The 13,701-nt window shown below is 39.8% G+C and overlaps 1 protein-coding gene across 1 annotated transcript in view; it reads right to left on the reverse strand.

The window, feature by feature from the left end:
* The window catches only part of Hs6st3 (heparan sulfate 6-O-sulfotransferase 3), a 699,700-nt gene that overhangs the window by 577,150 nt on the left and 108,849 nt on the right, over positions 1-13,701 (reverse strand). The gene's annotated exons all lie outside the window — the stretch shown is intronic.

Genomic DNA, 13,701 nt, shown 5'->3' on the forward strand with positions numbered 1-13,701 from the left:
TCACAAAGCCTAGATACAGCTATTTGTGTAAACATGAAGGAGCAAGTGAGTATGTAGCTCACTGTCACTGGAGTGGACTCTGGTGATAGGAGCCCAGGGAACACAGTACACCATGGTCTTCGGTGATCAGGCAAGGGAGACTGGTGAGAATTCATAGCAGCAAAATATCCAGAAGCCCAAGGGCCAGAAATTTATCTCACCAGTCAAGTCATAACCCTTATAACTAAAAACAGAATTTACAAGCATAATAATAATACTGATGATATAAACAGTCAATTAGGATGATATCATAGAGAAATGTAGAAAGAACACTTGTTCTGCTTGACCCATGAAGGCTGTGAATGTGAGAGCGGAGGACTGCTGGATAATCTAGAGACCTGAGATCATATAAACCAAAAATGGCAAAGTTGACTGTGATTTCCCCATGACTATCAGAGAAGGCACACTACTCATGAAGGTTGTAAGGAAAAATCTTTTCTCTCCCTAGTATTCACAAACTGGGTGAAGGACGCTCGATGTTTGAAATTTTCACAGCGTGATTGTTTTTTGAAATAAAACCATTTTAGTTTACATTTGTCACTCCTGGTAGAAAATATTTTCTGTGTTTGAAACTTTTTCTTAAAATGTATCCTAAGTATTAGCCAGGGTTTGGGCAGCCCATGCTTAACCTAGCTAGCAAAGAAATATAACCGGGAAAAAGAAACATCCCAACAAAGGTAGCAGTCCATTAAACCACATGTTCACCTATGCAAGAGAAATGTATTGAGCACCTACTGTGTCCCAGAAAGATGAATAAAACCTAGGAAAATCTGTTCTCACAGAGGTTCAACCTAGCAGGGCAAGGGTGGGGAGCAGACAGAGAATTTTCAAAAAATGAATATCACGTGTTTAGATTCAGAATTCAATAGAGGAAATTAAAGAGGACAATGTGATTGTCTGGATGGAAGGTAAGGCTACCATTACTGTACATAGAAAGGTCACAAATGGCTTCTCTGAAGAGGTGATGTTAGGGTCAATACATGAGCACTCAAGAGACAGCAGGCATGTTACACTTGAGAACAGATGATATCTGCTTGCTGAGATATTGGAGTGTTCAAAGCATCAAAAGCCTGGGTGGGTAAGGGTCATGAGAAGTCAGATAGACATCCAGGACCACAGGGGAATCTTTGTAGAAGGGCCTGATGGCAAGAAATAGCCAAATGTTACTTATTTGGCTACAAATTCTCCAAAAAAGTATCAGCTGCTTTTACTATCAGACCCATCATTACTAAGTTCCTACTCTAATGACTTAAGTCCATGACAGCTGATGAGCTGTGGGGATAGTGAGGGGATAGACAATAACCCGATAATTTCTTTCCCACTGGGAAACAGTTGGGGAATATCAGCATGTGTAACAAATGATGCCTTGAGATAGCATTTATTTCATGACGTCAAACCCACTCTATGAAATCCAGCATTGGTTGGATGGTAAGAGCACTGGCTTGCAAGTCAGAGACCTTGTTCTAGTATGATCCCACCACTGCTAATCAATGATTTCTGTAATATGCTTTATGTCTTTTTCTCAATTCCCTCACTTGTAAAATAAAGGCAGTATTCAGAGAATCCAACTTCCCCGCTATATTACTGTTAGAGTTTGGTTATGGAATGTCCTCAAAGGTTCATATATTGAAGGCTTGACTCATAGCTAATGACATTAGTGGGAGGTGTTGGAAAAGGTAGGAGGTGGGGCCTGGTTGGGAGGAAGTAGGTAATTGGGGGCATGCCCTTGAAGGGATATCTTGTCCCTGACCTTATCTCCCTGTCCCCACTTCCTGGGTTTTTTTTCTTTATAATCATGTGTAATATTAAGACTTAAATATGAATATAAACACTTTATAGACAGTAGAGAGATGTATAGGGACTCTGACTTACTTAATTTCTTTATATAATACCAGAAAAGAGGTGGAATTATGAGTGCATTTCTTACTTTCTTTTTCAGATGCTCTTTTATTTTTTTTGTTTGTTTGCTTGTTTGTTTTTGTAGTGCTGGGGATAGAATCCAGGGCCTTGTGAACTCTGATCAAGCACTCTACCACTGAACTAAGTCTCTAGCTTGGTTTTATGATCAGACCCACCATTACTAAGACAGGGTCTCACTACGTAGCTTAGGTTGACCTTGAACTTGCTACAAAGCCCAGGTTGCCTCCAACTCATGATCCTTTACCTCATTCTCACAAATGCTGGGATTACATGTGTGTGCCAGCACATCTGGCTTTAGAGATTTTAAATCTGAAATCTACCTTTAACTCAGCATCCCTGAGACAGTTTGCAGCACTAAATCTAATGCTTATGCTCCCCTCTAAGCTTCATCCAGGGTATTCTGCAGACAACACATGGTTTCTAGCACTTTCCCCATGTGAACAAGTTAGTTCACAAAAAGGGGTCCAAGGAAGGAGGAGATATGAAGCTCTAATTTGGAAATGTTGAAAGATGATAGTAGAAATAATTTTAAAACAGACTAACTCTAGTCTAGGACAGTTTGATAGCATGAGGTTTGCTATAGACTGAATGCTTATGTCTCCCTAAAATTCATATGATGAATTCTAGCCTTCACTGTGACATTTAAGGGACTATGGGACATGATCACACCATGAAAGTCCCTTGAATGGCATTAATGCTTTTGTAAAGGAGACTCTGGATAACTCTTTTACCTCTTCTACCATGTTAGGACCCAGAGAGGAAGTAACTGTCTGTGTCTTGCACTTCCCAGTCTCCAGAACTGTGAGAAATACATTTCTATTGCTTACAAATCAGTTCATGGTATTCTGTTTTATAAGCCCAAATGTTCTAAGACAGGGTTTACATTTAAAAAGGAGAGAGGAGTCGAGCTCAAAATGCCAATATAAGAAAAAATCAGCCTGCATCATAAGAGATAGAAAGAGGGAAGAATAACTGAGTGAATGAGTGAATTGATAAATTGGATGAATGAGAGGAGGCCTTTACTATTGATGAGTCTCTTGAACCCCTCTCCATTACTTAGAACTAATTTGCTTCCTACATTCATCTTAGAGTTTATCATATACCTAAAAATATCTTTGAGAAGTCAGAGGTATGATAATAAAGAACAGAAGTAACAATTTCCAGATACTGGCCCCAGAATTTCCATTCTGGTAATCCAAGTAATTTTCATAACAGGCAAATCAGTCTTAAATTCCCACCAAATCAAGGCAGGATTGGACTATCTAACCTTTGAAATGAGTTCCTAAAATTTTGAAAGGTGATTGCTGGGAATGTAGCTCAATGGTAGAGAGAGGGAGGAAAAGACAGAGAGTGGGAGATGGAGAGAGAGATGTGAAAATTCCCTGAGAGCTCTTAGGATGGTAAAGAGGATGGAGAACAAGCAACTCAGATTGGAGTTGCCTGCCTTGTTAGGGAAATCCTGGCCTAGAGCACCTGCACATGGATTGGGAATGGCTGTTCCAATTCAAATCCTTAGGGTTATATCAGAGGCACTGAAGTGCAAAATTGTCAATGGGCAGTGAGCAGGATGCCGTAGGATGGAGGATATGAGGTACATAATTGTTGAGAGACAGGACAGCAGTGCCAATGGCTATAGATAAAGACCGAGGCATTCAATGATACCAGTGAAGTTACATAAAATGGAAGTGGACTGCAGAGGAGACGGTAACTGCAAAGCATGAAAGCCTTTGATCAGGACTTACAAATGGCTGTGAGGGATACCTAAATAAGGAAAAGATGTCTCCCCTTCACTCCCTCTAAATGTTCCATAAGGCATCAAGGCACTAAAATGCTGTTCTTGGAATGATTCATTATAAAAAGTTTCATTGGTATCAGATCAATTCATTTTTGAAAAGACATTTTGAAAAGAATTTAAGGGACTGGAAAACTCTTAGAGCTACTACAATGTATCACAGTATCAGAAATATGCAGGTGTTAATCTCAGTGCGCTTATATTAAAACAGATCTATACTGAGATGATTTGGATGTTCAAACTCACCACCATTTTAATTTTAACTAAATGTTTCATTCTATTTCACAATATGCAAATTCTAACTTGAAAGTCATAATTCCTTTGACACAGGCACCCAGGATTTGGCACAAATAATCTGTTTCATACACACACATATACAAACACGTATTTTGTGCATTTATAATAATGAACAAGTTCAACAAAAATATAAACAGAAATCTATTTTATATTGAAAACTGTAATGAAATTGTGCTTCTCTTATTGCCTAATAAATATTAAATATCTGTCCTCATCAATTTCATGAAGAATCATTCATATACTTCTCACATGGTGCTTGCAGAACATTCAAAAAGCAAATGACACAGAGTCCTTAGCTCATTAGTTAGAAACTTTCAATTCAGATCTAAACTTTACACCCTAAGAAGACTGCTAGCACCAACATATTATATGGTTCATAGAGCCATGTATCTTGAGTACTGAACAGGATCCAACCCAACAAGAATTAAATTTTAATGTAGCATCATTCAGGAAACAGCACCAAAACATAACTCTCCAAGAAACATGATAGATTTTTTTAGTTTTTATATAAATTTTAAATTTTTCCTATTTTGTTAAATTTCTTCTGATTTCTGAAGTAAAGACCAATATTAGTCACAGAAACCTGGGGTAGAAGATATCATTATTCCAACCAACCTAACCTAGGATGGATTCCTCCATGCAAGGAATTTAGAAATTTGAAATAGAAGCTAATTGGAAAGCAGATCAGCTCTCATCTGAAATTCTGATGATGCCATTTTGCAGGCCAAGCTTCCTTTTAGGAGAAGAATTTCACCCCTTACATCAGGTCCCAAATCGCTCCATCTATTTAGTCCCCATCATCAGAAATTCTGAGACATGCCAGAGCACAGAGTGAAACAGGTGCATCTGTATACAGCCGAATGAGGGATGCACACCCAATCCCATGCACAGCTGGGATGTGGTAATAGATGCTTTGCAGGCTGTCATTTATCAACTATGTCTCTAATCTCTAAGGTAACCAGGCAGAATACTATGGCCACCTGCCATGAACTCACAGCCATAAGTTTCTTAACCTGGGCTTTGTCCTAACAGGCCCATAGGTAGCACTAGGACACACCGAAAATGGGATGGTGGGATCAGGCTAGCCTGTAACAGGCTAATGAAAGCTACAGCTGCAGTCAAAGTCACATCACATATTAAATAAAAGCTAACTCATGAGGAATTCAAAATGAGAGGCAACCTAAATGTCATATGTTGTATTCTGTAGTCACCTTTTTAATAAACAGCCAAGCACTGTTCTAAGTACTTGAGATACATTAATGAGCAAAACAAAAATCCTTATCCTCATGTAGTTTGAGGGAAGGTGTACAAACGCAAGAAATACACTAAATGTGAAAATACTATTGTTATAAAATGATGAGTAAAACATTGCAAACTGAAATAACAAAGGAAAATAGGGAAGTATAGGTAGGTTTTGAGGGGAGAATGGGAATGATGGTAAATTGTAACTTTAGATAGGATGGTGTAATGGTTACTTTTGCATAGTTGTGACCAAAATACCTGAGAGAACAACTTAAAGGAGGAAATATTTCTTTTGGCTCAGAGTTTCAGAGGGTTCATTTCATGATTTCTTGGCCCCATGAGTTTGGACAAAACAATATGGCAATATGAGCATGAGGTGGAAGAAGTTCTTCAGCTCAAGGTGCACAGGAAGCAAAGCACAGAGAGAGGAAAGGACCAGGGGCCAGATATATAAGCATGTGGGGGACATTTAATAATCAAACCATAATAGTCCTCTACTGACCCCAAAAAATCATGGTCATCTTATAATGCAAAATGCATTTGGTACCTCTCTAAGTGTCCCCAAAGTCTTAACATTTCAAACATCATTCAAAAGGCTAAGTTTAGAGTCCCTGCTGAGACCTAAGGCAATTCTTACATGTGAGCCTCTGTAAAAATAAAAAAAAAAAAAAGGTTACACACACTTCAAACATACAATGCCACAGAGTAAACACTTTCATTGCAAAAGGTAGGAATGGGTAAGCTGAGCATGGTGGTTCATACCTATAATCCCAGCATGCAGAAGGCTGAGGCAGGAAGAGCACAAGTTCAAGGCCTAGCTGGACTAGAACATAGTGAGACCCTGCCTCAAAAAATGGGAGGGGAGAAGGGACAAGGGCATAGAAAGGGGGGATAACATCAAAGAAAGAACAGCATCTGGCCATGTGTTGTCATGATGGGGACCTCAAAGGGCTTTGGCAGGAACACCCCTACAACCTTTCTCGTTTTAGCCTATATGGCCCCTCTCTCTTGGGTTAGTTCCTTTCATTGCCTGTAGCTGTCTTCAGTAGACATTCTACATTACTGGCATCTCCAACATCCTATAGACACCATTGAAGCATAGGATTCACCCTCACAGTTTCATGCATCACCTCCTCAGGGGCTTCCTACAGGGACTCCCATCCTGTCGCACATCACCTGGCCCCCTGGACTTTCCTCTGAAATTGGGGTGGAAGTCTCCATGACAGTGTAACTCTTGCATTTTGCAACCAGCAACACAATGTCAAACTCTACTGCCACTTCAAGCAGTGGCTAACCCCCTTTGGACCACAGCTACATTGGCCTCTGAGTGCCTGCTGCACAGAGGAATCCTGGGAAAACAACTTCTTAGGAGACCCTGTGGGAAGGTGGTGCTCTCTTCTTAAGGAAAAGTCTTTCAAATGAGTTTAGTCTTTCGGAACCTTGAGTATGCAATGGGTGGGGTCTGGCCAATTTCTGAGATGCCCCTACGTCTTTCTTATTGTCCTGAAGAAAATGCTTGGCGGCTTCCCTCTTCTTCCTCCTCCTCCTCCTCCTCCTCCTCCTCTTCCTCTTTCTGAAGTACTAGATATCAAACCCAGGGCCTCATGCATGCTAGGCAAACAACTGAACTACATCTCCGGCCCTGCTTGACTTTCTTTTTAATGGAGTGAATCTCTCCAAAAAGCACACCTTCCTAAACCTCAACTTTACACAGATTTTTCTGACCAAACTGTAAATTTTTCAAGTCTTTTTTTTCCCTAGTGGGACTGGATCTTGAATTCAGGACTTTGTTCTTGCAAAGAAGGTGCTCTACAAGTTGAGCCACAACTACTCCATTTTGCTCTGGTATTTTGTAGATAAGGTCTCAAAAATTATTTGCCTAGGCTGCCCTCAAACCATGATCCTCATGATCTCAGCCTCACAAAGAGCTAGGATTGCAAGTGTGAGCTCCCAGCACCTGGCTTCAAGTCTTTTTTCCCTGTGTTTTCTCCTCATTCTCACTATAAGCCTGGCTAAAAGCAGCCAGCAGTAACTGTGCCTCACCCTGCATGCTGGACTGTCTCAAAATTTCCTCCACCAGATTAATTGGTCTGTCACCTTTAAATTCAGCCTCCCACAAAGTCTCAAAATGTGAACAGAATGTAGACAAGCTCTTTGCCAGAATTTCGAATGAATGACTGCTAGTGCTATTACCAATATAGTCCTTGGTCCCATCTGAAACCTCAGGAGCACAGTCTTTTCTGTCCACATTCCTAGCGACATTCTGGTCTTCTGAGCTCCTTTTTAGAATTACCATTAAACTCTGCTTGGAATGTTTTAGGCATTGTCTAGTCTGCTTCTCCAAACTCTTCCCAATCTCCCCTTGCAAACCAATTCCCAAGGCTTAAGAGCCACATGGTCAGGTTTAGTCACAGAAATGACCCCACTGTTGGTATCAATTTTCTGTGTTAGTTACTTTTGTGTGACTGTGACCAAAATATTTGAGAGAACAACTTAAAGGAGGAAATATTTATTTTTGGCTCACAGTTTTAGAGGATTCAGTCCATGGTTGCTTGGCCCCATGAACTTGGGCAGAACATCATGGCAAGGTAAACATGTGGTGGAGGAAGTTCTTCACCTCCAGGTAGACAGGAAGCATAGAGAAAGGACGGGACTGGTATAACCTTCAAAGTCATGCCTCCAGTGACCCACTTCTTCCAGGTAGTCCCCACCTGCCAAAGTTTCTTCCACCTTTCAAATTAGTACCACCAGATGGGGACCAAGCATTCAACACAAAAGTCTGGGGGGATATGTCATTACAGATGGTCAAGGTCTGCCTTACTGAGAGTTGGATATTTGCACACAGACGTAAGGGAATTAGTAATATGACTGCCCAGGGGGCAGCCTTCTAGGTAGAAAGAGCTGCCAGCACAAAGTGCTAAGACAAGAGCATACCAGATTGTCCAAATAGCAAGGAGGCCTATGTGGCTCACGTTCAAGAATATAAGATGGAAGAATGAAAGAATATAAGACCCAAAATGCCAGAGGGATCACATCACATGAGCCTTGAGAACAAGTGTGGGGATGGAATTTTACTGCATGAAATAGGCTGGTCATTGCAGAGCTAACTGTTAGTGCTCCAATTGACAAGTCCACTTTTTGGTTCCATCTCCAAATCTGGGAGACATTTTGAGGACACTGGGGCACAGAACTGAACTATCTTTGCAAACTTCAGTTTTCATACTTTATTTTAAGGAACGTGCATCTTAAGTGAGATTATGGAACTTATCATGGGCTGTAGTTCTTGAAGACATTCTATTTGGGAGCTAAAAACACATGGATATCATTCATCGTCAGTGTCAGAAATACTTTTCCATTCCTAGAAAGAGCATAGAAGTCTGGTACTGAGGCTGTTGGCTACTCTGAGAGTTTAATTTTTAATGTTATTCTCATGTAGCCTGCTAGCACATGCTTCCAAAAGAACATAAAAAATCTAGATGTACAGATGTACATATCTTGATTATTACACTGACTAAAAGATATTTCTAGATTCATTACTAGCCAAAAGCTGAATCCAACTATAAATGGGTTATTTCCTGATAGGCCTACCTTCCACAATTCAGGTCAAATTTTAAAAGAAGGTGATTAGAATTTGCCAAAGCCTTAGTTTTGTCTTAGAACAAGTTTTAGTCTACCTTTTGAAATTAAAAATGCAATGAAATGCAGAGAATCGCTGCAGAAATCAGAACCCTCCCCCCAAAAATCAATAGATAGTTAATGGTTCTCATTTCTTTAGAGCTAATATTCAGTTATTAAAATGAATTTAATGCTGATGAGGCACTTGGCTATATGATAACTTGCTAATTCGCATCCAGTGAGCTTTATAATCGATTTTATATAATAGAATTAAGATTCCAGTGGAAAATATGTGAGTATCAAGAGATCCTCTATGGTTGTTCTTTTTTAAATAAAGCAATTTATATTATATATACAAAATCTCACCTCCATAATAAGTACTCAGCAATAAACACAGAATTCAATTTCATATTGCCAAAGCCCTATTTTAGCTCCAGAAAGCACATTCACTTATATATTTTTAGTGTTCAGATATACTTTATCCCTACAAGCTAAAGAAAGTTTCTGTCATCTACCTATCAAACATATTTAGATCACCTGCCCTGTTCTTGGTACCGAACTGTCCTCTGTGAATCACACAGATCTGTCTGGAGGTTGCACAGAATAAAGAGCAATAGAGCCAGAACCTGAGCCTCAGAATGCTGCAGAGATGCTGGACAGAAAGTTGCATTTTGGAGCTAAATAGTCTGGTGCTATAATGCTTACTGGGAAGAAGTCAGCTATTTCACTCATGATCCTCTGGAGAAAAGTCCCTTGGTGTTTTCTGATGCTGCCTAGGACAGCTGTCCTTCTGTGGGTGTGAGCAGGCTGCAGGGTGAGCACTGCACACAGTGTCTTCTTAATCCCAGGCTCCTAGCCGCACAGTTACCAAAGTCACTGACCATCACCAACATGGTTGTCAAAGCCCGGCAAATTATTTGTCGGTCCTATGGCCTTGGGAAATTGCTCTTTCTCTCTACGCTGTTTTGCATCAACTGAACAAGAAGGTACAAAATGCCTACAGTCTAGGGCTGTTGTGAGAATTTTAGCCAACACAGTGCCTTTCTCCTTCCTTTCTGATTTACCTTCCAGATAACAGACAGTAGAGGAGGCATTCTGAGGAGTAGCATTTAGAGAGATGCCAGTCAAAAATCCAACAGACTATACACATGGGTCACAGTCCTAATAAGCAAGCCAAGAAGCACAGAGCAGCTAAGAAACCAAAGTGACAAGGGTGGCTGCGACCAGATAAGAGGAGAGATGTGAACAGGAGGGTCGGAGGCAGGCTCCTAGGTACTGCAGAGGAAGCCTTCGATGTGCTGACCAGGCATGACATTTCATACTAAATCACCCTTCCCTTATGCTCACATCTATGCTCTCTGGAACTCACTGGAAGAGTACAAAATTATGCCTTACACTTCAGGAAAAAGCACACGCATAAGAGCAGATCTAAAACTGAAAGAAATCATTTGACTCCTGGGATTTATAAACTCTAGCCTGCTCTTAGAAGCAGGAAAAAAACACACCTTGTCCTAAACTAACATTTATCCAGAGCATAATTTGCTATGTGCCAGGCACTGTTTGAGATATTCTGGATAGTTTATTTTACTTACTCTCATAATAGTTTTATGGGAGACATACCATAATATTCCTGTTTAGCAAATGAGGAAACTGAGGCAAGGGCAGGAAGAGGGGTGGGTTAAAGTACTTTAAGCCATCTAAGCCATATGTGTACATCCAGAGTCTCTAGGGGTAGATGAAAATTTGTAGAAATAGGCAGGTGATGCTTCTCAGGCACTGGCTGTACTACAAATGATTAATCCTGAGAGCGTAGTGTTGACCACCAAATGAGGAGCTCACATCCAACCTCATAGCCCTAAAAGATAACGTGCGGAGTGATCACCCAGGGCTACGTTTTACATCGAGTAATAGAGCCTCACACATGGTGCTGCTTGCAGTTATTCACAATGACATCATAGTTCTTTCCTGACAGAATTTATGCACATGCTTGACGATATGTAGGGCTCTGAAGATGGAGTAAGCATGCCACTGGGAGTGCACTTATACACAGAGACCAGAAGATGCTCTGGAAAGGAAAAAATATTTCTGCAGAAGTTTTTTTTTTTTCTTCTTTTTTAACCTTCGAAGCTATATAGTGGTTCCTTTTAGCAAGCAAAAAGCTGAAAGATGGTGTTAAAGATTTTCTCTGTTATTCGTTGCTATTTTCAGGAAGCAGAGAAGTCTGCAAAAAAACATGTTTCATCTTCCAATTTGACATCCTCAAATAATTTAATTTCCTACATGGATCTGTTAATGTTATTTTTGTTTCCCTTTTTAGTTTTGACATTTCAAAAAATACAATCCTTAAAACTAGCAGACTACTAACACTGAAAGCATCATGTTTGCTCCAACATACTGCTCTCTTGATAGAAGTAAGGGTTTTATATCTGAAATCAACAAAATTGCATTTTAAAATAACCATTAAACATAATATTCACATTAATTCCACAAGTAGCACATGACCTCTAAGTCTAATCAATAACAAAGTGTTAATTAAAGTTTGGAAACGGGGTCAATTTACCTAAGAGGAATGATAGATAGCTGTTACAAGAAAGACTAAAGGAAATTTTCTATGTGATGAATTTGAAGGAGGGGGAAAGGAAAGCATGGTGAGGGGTGAAGAGGATGGAAGTATGCTATATATATCCATATGAAGACTGCACAATGAAACCAACCAAACACTGAAAAGGGGGAAGAGAAAAGAGGGTGTGAGGAAGGAGAAGGAGGGGGTGAGCATGTTCAAGGTGTACCATATACATGGGTGGAATAATCCCAATTAAATCCCCTCATATTATTAATGTATGCTAATTCAAAAGCAAAGTAAAATTTAAAAAGTAAAGTTAAACACAGAAATAGAAAGTAAAAAGGTAGTTGCCAGGGCATGGGGAAAATGTAGAGATTTTGTTCAAAGGGTACAAATTTCAAGTTATATGATGAATGATTCCTGGAGATCAAATGTATGGTATGATGACTGCTGTTAATAATAATGTATTTTTTATGCAGCCATGAAGAAGAACGAAATGTTATCATTCGCTGGTAAATGGATGGAATTGGAGAACATCATTCTGAGTGAGGTTAGCCTGGCCCAAAAGACCAAAAATTGTATGTTCTCCCTCATATGTGGACATTAGATCAAGGGCAAACACAACAATGGGATTGGACTTTGAGCACATGATAAAATCGAGAGCACACAAGGGAGGAGTGAGGATGGGTAAGACACCTAAAAAATTAGCTAGCATTTGTTGCCCTCAACGCAGAGAAACTAAAGCAGATACCTTAAATGCAACTGAGGCCAATAGGAAAAGGGGACCAGGAACTAGAGAAAAGGTTAGATCAAAAAGAATTAACCTAGAAGGTAACACCCACGCACAGGAAATCAATGTGAGTCAATGCCCTGTATAGCTATCCTTATCTCAACCAGCAAAAACCCTTGTTCCTTCCTATTATTGCTTATACTCTCTCTACAACAAAATTAGAAATAAGGGCAAAATAGTTTCTGCTGGGTATTGAGGGGGTGGGGGGGAGAGGGAGGGGGCGGAGTGGGTGGTAAGGGAGGGGGTGGGGGCAGGGGGGAGAAATGACCCAAGCCTTGTATGCACATATGAATAATAAAAGAAAAAATAATAATAATAATGTATTTTACATTTGAAATTTGCTAAAGGGGTAGATTTAAGTGTTCACATCCATTCACACATGCAAATGGAAACCACATTGAAATGAAGGAGGTCACTTCACAATGTATACATGCATCAAGGTATCATATTGTACATCTTAATTATATACAGGTTTTGTTTTCAAATATACCTCAATACAACCAAGGTAAAATGATTTTTAATTTTTTAAATAATATGTTAAAAGACGAATTTTCTAGGTACAAAAGTAAATCTAGAAAATGGAGATCTCTGCACTTTAAAATTTGGATGACAAGATTCATCCAAAGGAACTATGTTAAAAATTCAGAAACCAGGACCAAATGTCTTCCAATGTAGCACCTTCTGGTTTTGCTTCATGGCAATCAGGTTTTAACAGAGAGAACACATTCCCTGCAAGCAAATTTTTGTGTCTTCTTGGTTTTACAATAGTACATACATAATGAGATCAGGACACTAGCAGAGAAACAGCTTCCGGCTGTGAAATTGCAGCAAAGAAGGGAGACCAAGGTTGTGGGGATGGGTGGGGGGAAGACCCCACTCACAGGATGTCATACAGATTAAAAGAAGGCTACATGGTGCTCCAAGCAAGTTCCTAGCCCACTGTGCATGTCCAATAACTCATGTCTACCATTTTTACTCTTGAAAAGCAACAGAATTATTCCTAGAATGCACATCTTAAAGCTTTATAGGCTCCTCAAGGAATTCTACTTAATAAAGTAGCAGATTACCAAAAGTATTAGTTACATTTGCTGTCCTGAAAGAATACATTCAATTTCCAAAATAATATGCTGACTAGAAAGGGGCTTAATGAAATTCCGTAAGAAACTCCCTGTCCCTCTTTCAAAATGACCTGTACACTTCGACCATGTACACTCACATGTTACCAAAGCAACTGCCAACTCTAAGACATAGGGTTCTGGTTTCTTTTTAAAATCTGGAACATCTTCTCCAGTTTTGGAGAGTGTGCCCATAATCAATATGACCCTAAATGTTTAAGACATATCCAACACACCGTCTTTGACCTCTTTGAGCAGACTGCCATTCTGAGGACTCAGCACTTTTGTTTATCCTTAGTTTCCCCCATTGCCTGCTTTACAGCTGTTA

The sequence above is a fragment of the Castor canadensis genome, chromosome 10 (genome assembly GCF_047511655.1).
Source record: "Castor canadensis chromosome 10, mCasCan1.hap1v2, whole genome shotgun sequence".
Classification (NCBI taxonomy): domain Eukaryota; kingdom Metazoa; phylum Chordata; class Mammalia; order Rodentia; family Castoridae; genus Castor; species Castor canadensis.